Source organism: Triturus cristatus, chromosome 2_2, assembly GCF_964204655.1.
Source record: "Triturus cristatus chromosome 2_2, aTriCri1.1, whole genome shotgun sequence".
In the NCBI taxonomy this organism is placed as follows: Eukaryota; Metazoa; Chordata; class Amphibia; order Caudata; family Salamandridae; genus Triturus; species Triturus cristatus.
The window spans coordinates 558,645,322-558,661,679 of NC_140582.1; positions in this window are offsets into that span (position 1 = coordinate 558,645,322).

Sequence of the window (16,358 nt, forward strand, 5' to 3'; positions counted from 1 at the left end):
TGTAACATGCCCACCAAGAACCGGCACATCATTCCTCCCCTGAGACTCCCCCAGGCAAATTATGGCAAAAATCCATAACTATCGGGACAGAAACATGCTGCTGCAGGCTTCAAGACAATTGGATCAACTTACTTTTAAAGGAGCTATATCATGACTTCCCCAGATAGCATTCTTGCTGTTCTACGTAGTCCAGCATCATTCATGGGAGTCAAGCATAATGTTATGTGGTCACATTATTGGCCTGGATATAAACACCAGCATTTTACATGCTCACGTTGTTATGTTGCCTTCTTTCCTAAATACGGTGACATTTCACACACATTTGTTTGTGGGCCTGTGCAGGATAATATTCTCTGAATTGAACTTTGCTTACATTTTCAGTTCATAGGCAAATTATCACATACCTTGAACATTTTGTGCAAAGACTAAGTTCCCTACATGAAATGTTGTTATTTGTTTTGCCGGTTTGGCTACAGAGCTATCACAATAGCAAAAACAAAAGCATCCTGACTGGATTTCGGCATGGTAAAATGGATGATATTTATTTTATAAAAAAACATCACTCCCTTGTTTAGATAGAGGAGCATTTCTACTGGCACTGAGAGGTCGGCCCAATGCCGGAATTCCAGCCAAGGTGATTCCTGTTTGCCTAATGCGAGTGATAATGCCCAGTTCTACACCAAGACGGGTAGCCTGATGACATTTACACACAGGTTATAGTGAGTTAGATAACCCTACAGGGATTTGGAAGATTCAGTCACCCTAGACACACTATATATTACAGTACTTATATGCAATCACATCTTCTCTGTAATAAAAATTTTTTTGAACTGTTTATCTTCTTCACCATTCTTGGTATGTTAATAATATTATTCTATTTACTTCCATTGATTATTTCAGAGCATGTTTTTTACTCAAGAATCACAATGCTTCAGTATTGAAGCTACATGTTGAGTATTTCTTGTTTATCTCTTTGGGAATGTATGAGTAACCAATCGAAAAGGTTCTAGATCTGTTACCACAATTTCCTTGGGGAGTTAGGGTTGTCATGTTCTGAGGCTGCACAATCCATTTGTTATCTTGTCAGGTTAGGGATACAGATGGTGCACTTTGAGCTAGCAGGACCAAGGCCAACATATACGAATGATGTGCGTGGAGTCATTGAGAAAGTAGTAGCCATATGACAGTAAGCTCCAGGACCCTGAATTTGACCTTAACTCTACTTTTCCTAACCAAATTAAAGATCATGTATAACCAACGTTCTCACTTTTTCACTGAACTGGAGGAGGGGTAGAGTTGATGGAGCAGCAGGAACAGGCACCGAAGTTGGCACAGTGCTGTCAGCGACCCCTTCGTAAGTCTGGAAAATAGGCATAGACATTCCCCAGAAAACCACATTGGGATCTTCCACTCCAGCCCAGTCCAGAGAAGGAAGAATGTTTTCCACAACCTAGGAGACTCAGATTTTGCCTCATGATCTGATAAGGATCTGATTATCTCAGTCCTGAGCACCACTGCGTTGTTGCTTCCCAGAGTCATGCCTCAGACTGTGGATAAACTAGTCTCCTAAAACATGATTCCCATTTTTTTGATCTCTAATACGTTGAAGCTGTACATTGCTGTGCAACAGACCTCTTGAGGGGCTGGATGCTGATGTGGTATACGATAAGTGTTAATTATGTTTTGCCTTGCTCCAATACTTTCTCTGGTAAAATGTAAGACTGTTACTCATCAGGGAAAGGACAATTAATTTGCTAATTGTTTGGCAAACATATATACCCTCTCTGTGCTCATGCCTTGTACTGAAGAGGTGGAAAACTGAATTACATCCCAACAATTAAGCCCATCACTGCAGACAATCTGCTTGCTCATACTCATAGGACTCCAATTAAGTGCATCATGGAATAGTCTACAATTGAGGTGTTACAGACAGCCCACCTACTCACTTAAAAGAACATTTAGCAAAAAAACATAGTGAGGGGCACAAATTGGGCAAACTGTTTGCCTGGTTGCTTAAACAAGATACATCTAACACCCCCATATCTGCCATCTCCACCACTAGGAACAATATAGTCCACTCACAAGAAAAAATCCACACTGCCTTTACATCTCACAATCGTACATCATGGGCCTGGGGTTTCTTTACTCCATGACCAAGTATCTGGTTTCTGAAGGGTTTGGTTTTTCCCAGCATATCAGTTGAACACATGGCGGCCATGGTTAGCCCATCACTGAAGAAGAGATTCTTGTGGTGGTCCAGATTTTTCAACATGCAATTCCCCTTTAGTAGATGGTTTTCCCCCTTAAATGTTACACTACCCACATAGACCTTCTTGCGCTGTACTTAACCGAGTTACAAAATGACTTAGTACAACTGGGGAAGCTCAAATCCCTCATGAGGTAAGCTCTTCTAGTTTCCTTGCCTAAACCAAGCTATGACCCACTTGATGTAGGCTCACAAAGACCATTGGCAATACTTAAGAATGACTATAATATTGTAAGTAAAATTATGGCAATCACACAAAAATGGCTTTAAACCAGGGAGATTCAGTTCCTTAAACATCCAGCTCCACATAACCCATTAAAATGGGGGGGAGAAAGCATCAAAATGACCGTATGCTGTGTGTCTTATCCTGGACATTTAAAAGGCATTTGTTATGCTGGACTGGAGTTACATGTTTACAGTATTATGCCATATGAGTCAGGTGGACTAAATGATACTAATGATAAAATTGCTTTACACATAACCCATAGCTCGGGTCAGAACCCTTCCGTCTTTACTATTCACTCTTGCAAAGGAACACCTAGCTATGCATCTTCATCTGCTGGGTCTGGAATGGGGTAATGGAACCCCTAGCTATGTATCTTCATCAGCTGGGTCAGAAATGGGGCATTTTGTTCGATAATAAAATACATGTAGCATCATTATATGCAGATGATGTGCTAATTTACATTAGAGACATTTGAAAAGGGGTTTCCTCTCTAACACACAAACTAAATACTTTTAGAGGAATTTCGGTCCCAGGCGTGAACTGGCCGAAAACGTGCCTCAGATTGCCTGAGTCAAGATATAGTGATAGACGGTCAGCAGATCAAATGGGAAGCCACGACTTTCAAATACCTTGGCATTAATATTACTACTCACACTTTGACAAGCTTTGTGGAAATTTATTGAGAGCAATATTCTCACTCACAGTACAAATATCCTTCTGGAAGTCCTTGCCATTGACAGTATTAGGTCGTATAACCCTCACAAAAAGGGTAATGCTAAAAAGATTGCAATGTTATTTTACCAATATATCACTATGAATACCTTAAAGAATATCTCAGACTTTGGCCAGGATCATGGGGCAACTGATTTGGCATGGCCTTTGCTGGGTAGCATTATCTAAGATATGACTGAAAGTAAATTGTAGTGGCTTTAGGGCCCTAGATTCTGAAAATTATTGTTTGACGGGGCAACTCCAATGCCCTTCCTGGTGTTTTGCTGGCAAACCCTTACAAGAGATGGCATCCTCATCTAAACAAGGAACCTTAGATTTAGTTCACAAGGCTTTCCCGCCCAATGCCACCCTGCCCAGACACTTTAAAAACTTTTTTATATAGTACACAACTGCTATTGCAGGGCATTAACCTTCTAATCCACAGTCATTGGTTTTGAATCTGAGATTCCGCTCAGTAGCATTCGTGGCTTCAGACAGGGTATCAAGCTTGTACGATCCAGCCAGGGGGTGTGGAAGGGGTGGAGCCAGCTCCCCTAAGAGGCAAAATACAAATAATAATTTCAGGCGTCTATACTCCTGATGGAAATACCAATAATTAAATCTAAGCAAAAGGCCCCCCCTGAGGTAATTTAAGGTCCAAGAGGAGGGGGGAGAGAAAAACAAAAATTATAAAGGGGAACTCTTTCAGGACCTATATTATTTTATTTGAGACTTCAAAACGTTCTCACCTGCCTGCATAACATAGAAAATTAAACAAAGAAATGTGTTTATTTACTAACAATTTTTATTTATATTTTTTTGAATTTATATCAGTTACAATAAACATTCATTGAAAAGTTTTCTCTATTGTTTTGTTATCTTTTCACATATATATTCATTTAGTAATATCCAAAACCTAAAGCATAACCCCGTGGCTAGTCATATAAAAAACAATTCATACTCTCACGCATCCATCAGTCATACTCATATTTAAAATGTAGTGCTAAACATTTAGTGGTTTGGCATAGTCTCCAAGACAAGGAAGTAACAGTGAATACAGTTATTTCAGATAGTATTGAGTCTCTGGAGACCTCTCCTCTAGATGGAAAGGGGCCTACGCGCGTTTCGGTGTACAACACCTTCTTCAGGGCCACCAACAGGAGGGGCAACAAGCCCTAGATGATTTGGGGAGATCTGTAGAGGATTAGATATAATAATTATAAATGAGGCAGGTAATATATTTTATAACAGAGTTTATAGACTTCATACTACTTATATGGATCTGGTATCACTCAAATATTTTATAAAAAACCAGCATGTTCTCACTCTATATGTATATAGCTACCATCTTTAGAAGTGACTACAAAGATAGCCCTTACACCAAAAAGATAAGTGAAATGAGATAATAAAAATTCAAGAAGGGAAAAGAAGAAATTTTATGAAACCGACAAAGTACCTTAATAACACAATGCTTCAGTAGTGTATCAATCAAAAGAGTGACAGATAAAAGCAATCTCGTCCAGTCAATGCTTTTCAGGAACTTCTGCGTCTGTGCAGAAAAAGTTTTATTATAGATGTTGTACTAACTATCTATAGGTAAGTATAGTATCTTGTATTTTCTACATGTAGGAGAATACTTACTCTTGCATCAATGCAATCATTATTGCCACGCTATTGCCAGAGATATATGAAAATTCGCGTTATTTACTACAGTTTCTGCCGTGAAGTTGCGTCCCAATGAGTCCAAAAAGTGAAAGTAACTTGTTTGGCTCTATGAAAAAATGTCAGAAATGGAATAAAATGTATTTTATGAATTGCCAGTCTGATGTCTTACATAGCAACATATTCACTATACACGATATTCAGCTGTGCTCGATGGCTTACCTTTATGTGAACTGCATACGTCCTAGGTAATGTGGATCTTTATGATGTTTGTCGCTACAGTACACTTTTGCCGTTCAGTCGGTAGACTCTTGTTACTAGTTCTGATGTCTCTGGGAAAATAAACATGATTGTTTATTGCTACCTACTTGTCCTATCGTATCTAGTTATTAGTAATCTGTTTTATAAATGGTAGACCGTCATAGGGAGGATGGCTCTATTGTTTAGTTAAACTTTTAAAACCCGATTTGTAGGTGTGTTCCAAAGGAACATTGCCATAACGAACGCGAAACTTAGCATGCTGAAAACGCATTCCTATCTTTGGCACTACGGAGTTGGCAAGGACGTGAAACTTTATATCGGTGAATCTCATTCACCAGCGGCAAGTAATACAAGAAATAAGATTCTTTTTAGCGCTATGGTGTTAGCCATGATATAATACTAAACATTTGGCAAACCTTGCCCGATAGTCACAAAGCAATGACCCCGCTAGTGTGTCGACATCTTAGAAGACTTGTGGGTCCCAATAATGAGACGCGTCTCCACCATATCTAGAGTAGGCGTCTGCGCCCAGCACTCAGTGTCAAGCAATAAGAACATTTCGCAACGCTTACCCGGTAACCGCAGAATGTCAGCCTCGCTCATACATCAACTTCCGAGAATCATTCGGAGTATGTGTTGTGGGTTTTAAATATGTTGCTGGGTAGCGATAGGTTAGGGGGAAAGTCACGTGATCCTCCGGACTCATACTGATGGTGATTGGTCCCGCGGGAGGTCACACGGAGTGTTACGCGATCGCAGCAGAAACACTCACAATCTAATACCGAGTCGAGGTAATTGACGGAGCCATATTGGAATGTAAAGCTGGCTATAATATAGATACATTACGTTTCTTGCTTTTAACGGGTTTGATAGTTTTGGAATCTTTAGGGATGCCGAGAAACGGTAAACTAGATGTTACCAATATTTCTGAAACGACCAAACAGAACATTTCGTGGTTATAGTCACTGACTCATAGCAGGTATAGCGATGATGGTCTCAGGCTTTTTAAGAGGATATAGGTGTTTCAGTGTGTGTCTTCAGCACACCACATAAGCAATGTATGTGGGCAAATACACATAAGAGTATGTATGATATAGCTTATTAGATCATCGCAACTAGTAAGCCATAAGTCATGGAGCCATTCAGGTACTATGTGGATTGGATGAGAAGCATATCATATCACATCATTGGGGTGAATTGAGTAGACAGGTATACAGTACTAATGTGAGTTTAGTTAATGGCTTAGCCATATATCTAGAAAGCAGACTAAGTGACTAGCCATACAATTTCTTCATTGAGCCCTTGACGTACTGTATCAAAGTAGAAAATCCAAAAGGATTCTCGTTCTTTCCTTATCTTCTCTGTGTCACGTCCCGCTTTCGGAGTGATTTTCTCCAATATCAGCCACCGAAGATCTATCTCAGTATGGTGCTGATCTAAGAAATGGTTTACCATTGGGGCTTGTCTTTTTCCCGTTTTAATTGCAGATTTGTGTTCGGACAGTCTAGTTCTGAACTCTCTGCCTGTCTCTCCTATGTATCCTAATCCACAAGGACATAATATCAAGTAGACTAGGTTACTGCTTCTGCAATTGGTATGGCTTTTCAGTTTGGCTGTTTTGGAGCCATAGTTGCAGATTTGGGTAGTAATCGCTGAGGGACACGCATGGCAGTTACCACATTTGTGGTTGCCTAAGATGGGAGGGAGTCCATCGATAGTCATCTGCTGTCCTTTGCGTAACTGTGGCCTACTGTGGACTAATTTGTCTCTTAAGTTTGAATTTCTCCTGAATGCTATGATAGGGGGAGCTAGAGCACTGTCTTCTTCACAGACATTGAGGATTTTCCAATTCCTATGTAGTACCCTCTGAATCTTATTGTTCAAACTAGAATGGTTAACTACACAGACGGTTTTGTCCAGTGGTGGTTTTTGTCTCCCAGAGATAAGTGCATCCCTGTTGTAATACTTAGCGCGTTTTAGGGAGTGTCTCACTAGCCGTCTGGGGTATCCTCTAAGGAGCAGTCTCTTTTGGAGTTCTTCTGCATGTATATTGAACTCACTTATATTGGTACAATTACGCCTGATCCTTAAAAATTCTCCAAAGGGGATGGAGTCCTTTTGACAACTGGGGTGGAAGCTGCTATGTTGTAGAATGGTGTTTTTCGCAGTCGGTTTTCTGAAGAGGCTAACTGCAATTTTGCCTCCACAATCCATAATCCAAATGTCTAGGAACTCCACTTTTTCTGTGGAGTATTTAGCCGTAAATTTAAGGTTAACATCGCTGTGGTTAAGCCATTCAATATATTGTAGGAGATCTTGTTCATTCCCTGTCCAGATGAAAAAAATATCATCTATAAATCTATGCCATACCTGTATGTTCTCGTAGAAAGGGGCCACTTCATTAAAGATGTGTTTAAGTTCGAACTCGCCCATATATATATTCGCTACACTGGGAGCACACGAAGCTCCCATGCTGGTGCCTTTGATCTGATGGAAAAGAGCCTCTCCAAATTCAAAGAAGTTGTTATGGAGTACTATGTCAAGGCACTCCAAGATGAATCCGTTTGGTCTGTCACCCGGGGTTCTAGATAGAAGTGCCGCCACCGCTTCTAAAGCTAGATCTTGGGGGATGTTTGTATACAGAGACTCGATATCTAGTGTAACTAGATATTGAGTCTCATGATTGAACGGTAAGTGCTCTATGGTCATAATCATGTGTCCTGTGTCTTTGATATAAGAGGCATACAGTTTGGTAAGTGGGCAAAGGAATGTGTCTACATATTTCGAGAGTGGCTCTGTACAGGAATTGATAGAGGAGACTATCGGTCTCATGGGTGGGTTCTCTGCATTTTTATGCGTTTTAGGTACTCCGTATAGAGCAGGGACAACTGTATATGTCTGATTTAGAAAATCTAGCTCTTTTTGACATATAAAGCCATCTCTAAAAGCTTTGGCAGTGCAATTCTCAATGAGTCTTTTTAATTCTGACAAAACAGATCTGTTGACCTTACGATAATGGTCCGAAATCGATAGCATGGATTTCATTTTGTCATTATAGATGTCACTGCCCATGACGACTATGCCACCTGCTTTATCACAGGGTTTGATGATGATAGAGTCGTTATTTTGTAAGTTATTGAGCGCAATCTTTTCCGGGAACGTCAAATTAGAGTGGGTAGAAGGGATATACTTAAGAATTCTTTCAATCTCTTTAAGGACTGATTTTTCGAAGATGGTCACTTCAGGTCCCACCATGTCTAAGGATGGAGTGAATTTCGACGGTGGTTTGCAACCTGAGTAGTTCAATTCTGATTCAGATGGAGTCTTAGCCATCATGTATTTTTTCAGTCTTACTTTCCGAAAGAAAGAGAAAAGATCCTTGTGTAATTTAAAGATATCAGGTTGGGTACTTGGTACAAAAGACAACCCTTTACTTAGGATGTTAATCTCATCTGAGGATAAAAGGTGTTCGGACAGATTGAAGATACGAATATTGTCATATGAGTTGATTTTTTTGTCTATGACTTCCAGTATTGGTGATTCCGTGTCTTCATATATTGTTGCGGATGTGCTGGCTCTGATTGAGGATAGTGATTCCTTTCTAATCTCTGGAATCTGGCTCGTCCCCTGCCTCTCCCTGACCGTAAAAAAGGTGACTGGCTTTGTTGGTGTTGATTGCGAAATTGTCCTGGAAATTGTCTATAGTTTGATTCGCTGTTGTTGGGACCTTCAGGATCTGAATCTGACGAATTAGTGTCAGAAAAGTTCACAATCTTTGGTCTTCTAATATTTTGTGGGTTGTAAGCTCCGTAGTCTGATGACTCACCTTGATAGAACGAGCTGTGTAGGTAGGGGTAGGCATTCTCTTGGGTGAACCAGCGAAGATCTTTTTTCAACTTATCTGTCTTTTTCTTGATGAGATAGTCTTCAAATTCTGAGAGTTCCTGATTGATCTTGTCTAGTTTGTCTTTGGCCTCTTCTACACCATTGTTCTTTTTCAGCTTTTCCTCAAGTTCTAAAATCTCCTGGTTGAGGATCTGAATCATCTCTTTGACTGTTTCAATAATGAGGATCATCCAGTCCCTGGAGCAGCGGTTAGCGATGTGCGACCACCGCTCCAGGAACTGGCGTACCTCGACAAACAAGGCTGGCACATTTCTCACTCTCAAGCCTGAAGGGATTGCTCCAGCTTTTAAATACTCTAGCATAAAATGGGCGTGCGATTCCATTCTTTTGGCTTTTTTGCGCAGATTTTGCAGTTTCATCCACTCACTGTTATCACCTATCCTCTCTCTGGCATCACTATTGGTACCTGCTATTTGTCCAATAAGGGTAGAGAAGAGTTCATCAGAAAAGCCAAATGTTTTGAACCCCTCCATTCTATAGTGCAGTAGACACCCGTGAGTTAAGATCTAGAAAAGCAAGTAAGGAGGGAGAAAGAAAAAAGAGAATTATTTTTAACAAACCAAAATCACAACATATAAACAAAAAAAGAATAAGATATTAAGCTATAACTGATTGCAGCTGGATTTATAAGGTGTATGAAGTCAAAGAACCAAATATGGTAGGCAAACCTTCGGTAAAAACCGAGGAAGAAGTAAATCTAAGCAAAAGGCCCCCCCTGAGGTAATTTAAGGTCCAAGAGGAGGGGGGAGAGAAAAACAAAAATTATAAAGGGGAACTCTTTCAGGACCTATATTATTTTATTTGAGACTTCAAAACGTTCTCACCTGCCTGCATAACATAGAAAATTAAACAAAGAAATGTGTTTATTTACTAACAATTTTTATTTATATTTTTTTGAATTTATATCAGTTACAATAAACATTCATTGAAAAGTTTTCTCTATTGTTTTGTTATCTTTTCACATATATATTCATTTAGTAATATCCAAAACCTAAAGCATAACCCCGTGGCTAGTCATATAAAAAACAATTCATACTCTCACGCATCCATCAGTCATACTCATATTTAAAATGTAGTGCTAAACATTTAGTGGTTTGGCATAGTCTCCAAGACAAGGAAGTAACAGTGAATACAGTTATTTCAGATAGTATTGAGTCTCTGGAGACCTCTCCTCTAGATGGAAAGGGGCCTACGCGCGTTTCGGTGTACAACACCTTCTTCAGGGCCACCAACAGGAGGGGCAACAAGCCCTAGATGATTTGGGGAGATCTGTAGAGGATTAGATATAATAATTATAAATGAGGCAGGTAATATATTTTATAACAGAGTTTATAGACTTCATACTACTTATATGGATCTGGTATCACTCAAATATTTTATATAAAACCAGCATGTTCTCACTCTATATGTATATAGCTACCATCTTTAGAAGTGACTATAAAGATAGCCCTTACACCAAAAAGATAAGTGAAATGAGATAATAAAAATTCAAGAAGGGAAAAGAAGAAATTTTATGAAACCGACAAAGTACCTTAATAACAAAATGCTTCAGTAGTGTATCAATCAAAAGAGTGACAGATAAGAGCAATCTTGTCCAGTCTATGCTTTTCAGGAACTTCTGCGTCTGTGCAGAAAAAGTTTTATTATAGATGTTGTACTAACTATCTATAGGTAAGTATAGTATCTTGTATTTTCTACATGTAGGAGAATACTTACTCTTGCATCAATGCAATCATTATTGCCACGCTATTGCCAGAGATATATGAAAATTTGCGTTATTTACTACAGTTTCTGCCGTGAAGTTGTGTCCCAATGAGTCCAAAAAGTGAAAGTAACTTGTTTGGCTCTATGAAAAAATGTCAGAAATGGAATAAAATGTATTTTATGAATTGCCAGTCTGATGTCTTACATAGCAACATATTCACTATACACGATATTCAGCTGTGCTCGATGGCTTACCTTTATGTGAACTGCATACGTCCTAGGTAATGTGGATCTTTATGATGTTTGTCGCTACAGTACACTTTTGCCGTTCAGTCGGTAGACTCTTGTTACTAGTTCTGATGTCTCTGGGAAAATAAACATGATTGTTTATTGCTACCTACTTGTCCTATCGTATCTAGTTATTAGTAATCTGTTTTATAAATGGTAGACCGTCATAGGGAGGATGGCTCTATTGTTTAGTTAAACTTTTAAAACCCGATTTGTAGGTGTGTTCCAAAGGAACATTGCCATAACGAACGCGAAACTTAGCATGCTGAAAACGCATTCCTATCTTTGGCACTACGGAGTTGGCAAGGACGTGAAACTTTATATCGGTGAATCTCATTCACCAGCGGCAAGTAATACAAGAAATAAGATTCTTTTTAGCGCTATGGTGTTAGCCATGATATAATACTAAACATTTGGCAAACCTTGCCCGATAGTCACAAAGCAATGACCCCGCTAGTGTGTCGACATCTTAGAAGACTTGTGGGTCCCAATAATGAGACGCGTCTCCACCATATCTAGAGTAGGCGTCTGCGCCCAGCACTCAGTGTCAAGCAATAAGAACATTTCGCAACGCTTACCCGGTAACCGCAGAATGTCAGCCTCGCTCATACATCAACTTCCGAGAATCATTCGGAGTATGTGTTGTTGGCGTGGGTTTTAAATATGTTGCTGGGTAGCGATAGGTTAGGGGGAAAGTCACGTGATCCTCCGGACTCATACTGATGGTGATTGGTCCCGCGGGAGGTCACACGGAGTGTTACGCGATCGCAGCAGAAACACTCACAATCTAATACCGAGTCGAGGTAATTGACGGAGCCATATTGGAATGTAAAGCTGGCTATAATGCAAGAGTAAGTATTCTCCTACATGTAGAAAATACAAGATACTATACTTACCTATAGATAGTTAGTACAACATCTATAATAAAACTTTTTCTGCACAGACGCAGAAGTTCCTGAAAAGCATTGACTGGACGAGATTGCTTTTATCTGTCACTCTTTTGATTGATACACTACTGAAGCATTTTGTTATTAAGGTACTTTGTCGGTTTCATAAAATTTCTTCTTTTCCCTTCTTGAATTTTTATTATCTCATTTCACTTATCTTTTTGGTGTAAGGGCTATCTTTGTAGTCACTTCTAAAGATGGTAGCTATATACATATAGAGTGAGAACATGCTGGTTTTTTATAAAATATTTGAGTGATACCAGATCCATATAAGTAGTATGAAGTCTATAAACTCTGTTATAAAATATATTACCTGCCTCATTTATAATTATTATATCTAATCCTCTACAGATCTCCCCAAATCATCTAGGGCTTGTTGCCCCTCCTGTTGGTGGCCCTGAAGAAGGTGTTGTACACCGAAACGCGCGTAGGCCCCTTTCCATCTAGAGGAGAGGTCTCCAGAGACTCAATACTATCTGAAATAACTGTATTCACTGTTACTTCCTTGTCTTGGAGACTATGCCAAACCACTAAATGTTTAGCACTACATTTTAAATATGAGTATGACTGATGGATGCGTGAGAGTATGAATTGTTTTTTATATGACTAGCCACGGGGTTATGCTTTAGGTTTTGGATATTACTAAATGAATATATATGTGAAAAGATAACAAAACAATAGAGAAAACTTTTCAATGAATGTTTATTGTAACTGATATAAATTCAAAAAAATATAAATAAAAATTGTTAGTAAATAAACACATTTCTTTGTTTAATTTTCTATGTTATGCAGGCAGGTGAGAACGTTTTGAAGTCTCAAATAAAATAATATAGGTCCTGAAAGAGTTCCCCTTTATAATTTTTGTTTTTCTCTCCCCCCTCCTCTTGGACCTTAAATTACCTCAGGGGGGGCCTTTTGCTTAGATTTACTTCTTCCTCGGTTTTTACCGAAGGTTTGCCTACCATATTTGGTTCTTTGACTTCATACACCTTATAAATCCAGCTGCAATCAGTTATAGCTTAATATCTTATTCTTTTTTTGTTTATATGTTGTGATTTTGGTTTGTTAAAAATAATTCTCTTTTTTCTTTCTCCCTCCTTACTTGCTTTTCTAGATCTTAACTCACGGGTGTCTACTGCACTATAGAATGGAGGGGTTCAAAACATTTGGCTTTTCTGATGAACTCTTCTCTACCCTTATTGGACAAATAGCAGGTACCAATAGTGATGCCAGAGAGAGGATAGGTGATAACAGTGAGTGGATGAAACTGCAAAATCTGCGCAAAAAAGCCAAAAGAATGGAATCGCACGCCCATTTTATGCTAGAGTATTTAAAAGCTGGAGCCATCCCTTCAGGCTTGAGAGTGAGAAACGTTGCCAGCCTTGTTTGTCGAGGTACGCCAGTTCCTGGAGCGGTGGTCGCACATCGCTAACCGCTGCTCCAGGGACTGGATGATCCTCATTATTGAAACAGTCAAAGAGATGATTCAGATCCTCAACCAGGAAATTTTAGAACTTGAGGAAAAGCTGAAAAAGAACAATGGTGTAGAAGAGGCCAAAGACAAACTAGACAAGATCAATCAGGAACTCTCAGAATTTGAAGACTATCTCATCAAGAAAAAGACAGATAAGTTGAAAAAAGATCTTCGCTGGTTCACCCAAGAGAAGGCCTACCCCTACCTACACAGCTCGTTCTATCAAGGTGAGTCATCAGACTACGGAGCTTACAACCCACAAAATATTAGAAGACCAAAGATTGTGAACTTTTCTGACACTAATTCGTCAGATTCAGATCCTGAAGGTCCCAACAACAGCGAATCAAACTATAGACAATTTCCAGGACAATTTCGCAATCAACACCAACAAAGCCAGTCACCTTTTTTACGGTCAGGGAGAGGCAGGGGACGAGCCAGATTCCAGAGATTAGAAAGGAATCACTATCCTCAATCAGAGCCAGCACATCCGCAACAATATATGAAGACACGGAATCACCAATACTGGAAGTCATAGACAAAAAAATCAACTCATATGACAATATTCCTATCTTCAATCTGTCCGAACACCTTTTATCCTCAGATGAGATTAACATCCTAAGTAAAGGGTTGTCTTTTGTACCAAGTACCCAACCTGATATCTTTAAATTACACAAGGATCTTTTCTCTTTCTTTCGGAAAGTAAGACTGAAAAAATACATGATGGCTAAGACTCCATCTGAATCAGAATTGAACTACTCAGGTTGCAAACCACCGTCGAAATTCACTCCATCCTTAGACATGGTGGGACCTGAAGTGACCATCTTCGAAAAATCAGTCATTAAAGAGATTGAAAGAATTCTTAAGTATATCCCTTCTACCCACTCTAATTTGACGTTCCCGGAAAAGATTGCGCTCAATAACTTACAAAATAACGACTCTATCATCATCAAACCCTGTGATAAAGCAGGTGGCATAGTCGTCATGGACAGTGACATCTATAATGACAAAATGAAATCCATGCTATCGATTTCGGACCATTATCGTAAGGTCAACAGATCTGTTTTGTCAGAATTAAAAAGACTCATTGAGAATTGCACTGCCAAAGCTTTTAGAGATGGCTTTATATGTCAAAAAGAGCTAGATTTTCTAAATCAGACATATACAGTTGTCCCTGCTCTATACGGAGTACCTAAAACGCATAAAAATGCAGAGAACCCACCCATGAGACCGATAGTCTCCTCTATCAATTCCTGTACAGAGCCACTCTCGAAATATGTAGACACATTCCTTTGCCCACTTACCAAACTGTATGCCTCTTATATCAAAGACACAGGACACATGATTATGACCATAGAGCACTTACCGTTCAATCATGAGACTCAATATCTAGTTACACTAGATATCGAGTCTCTGTATACAAACATCCCCCAAGATCTAGCTTTAGAAGCGGTGGCGGCACTTCTATCTAGAACCCCGGGTGACAGACCAAACGGATTCATCTTGGAGTGCCTTGACATAGTACTCCATAACAACTTCTTTGAATTTGGAGAGGCTCTTTTCCATCAGATCAAAGGCACCAGCATGGGAGCTTTGTGTGCTCCCAGTGTAGCGAATATATATATGGGCGAGTTCGAACTTAAACACATCTTTAATGAAGTGGCCCCTTTCTACGAGAACATACAGGTATGGCATAGATTTATAGATGATATTTTTTTCATCTGGACAGGGAATAAACAAGATCTCCTACAATATATTGAATGGCTTAACCACAGCGATGTTAACCTTAAATTTACGGCTAAATACTCCACAGAAAAAGTGGAGTTCCTAGACATTTGGATTATGGATTGTGGAGGCAAAATTGCAGTTAGCCTCTTCAGAAAACCAACTGCGAAAAACACCATTCTACAACATAGCAGCTTCCACCCCAGTTGTCAAAAGGACTCCATCCCCTTTGGAGAATTTTTAAGGATCAGGCGTAATTGTACCAATATAAGTGAGTTCAATATACATGCAGAAGAACTCCAAAAGAGACTGCTCCTTAGAGGATACCCCAGACGGCTAGTGAGACACTCCCTAAAACGCGCTAAGTATTACAACAGGGATGCACTTATCTCTGGGAGACAAAAACCACCACTGGACAAAATCGTCTGTGTAGTTAACCATTCTAGTTTGAACAATAAGATTCAGAGGGTACTACATAGGAATTGGAAAATCCTCAATGTCTGTGAAGAAGACAGTGCTCTAGCTCCCCCTATCATAGCATTCAGGAGAAATTCAAACTTAAGAGACAAATTAGTCCACAGTAGGCCACAGTTACGCAAAGGACAGCAGATGACTATCGATGGACTCCCTCCCATCTTAGGCAACCACAAATGTGGTAACTGCCATGCGTGTCCCTCAGCGATTACTACCCAAATCTGCAACTATGGCTCCAAAACAGCCAAACTGAAAAGCCATACCAATTGCAGAAGCAGTAACCTAGTCTACTTGATATTATGTCCTTGTGGATTAGGATACATAGGAGAGACAGGCAGAGAGTTCAGAACTAGACTGTCCGAACACAAATCTGCAATTAAAACGGGAAAAAGACAAGCCCCAATGGTAAACCATTTCTTAGATCAGCACCATACTGAGATAGATCTTCGGTGGCTGATATTGGAGAAAATCACTCCGAAAGCGGGACGTGACACAGAGAAGATAAGGAAAGAACGAGAATCCTTTTGGATTTTCTACTTTGATACAGTACGTCAAGGGCTCAATGAAGAAATTGTATGGCTAGTCACTTAGTCTGCTTTCTAGATATATGGCTAAGCCATTAACTAAACTCACATTAGTACTGTATACCTGTCTACTCAATTCACCCCAATGATGTGATATGATATGCTTCTCATCCAATCCACATAGTACCTGAAT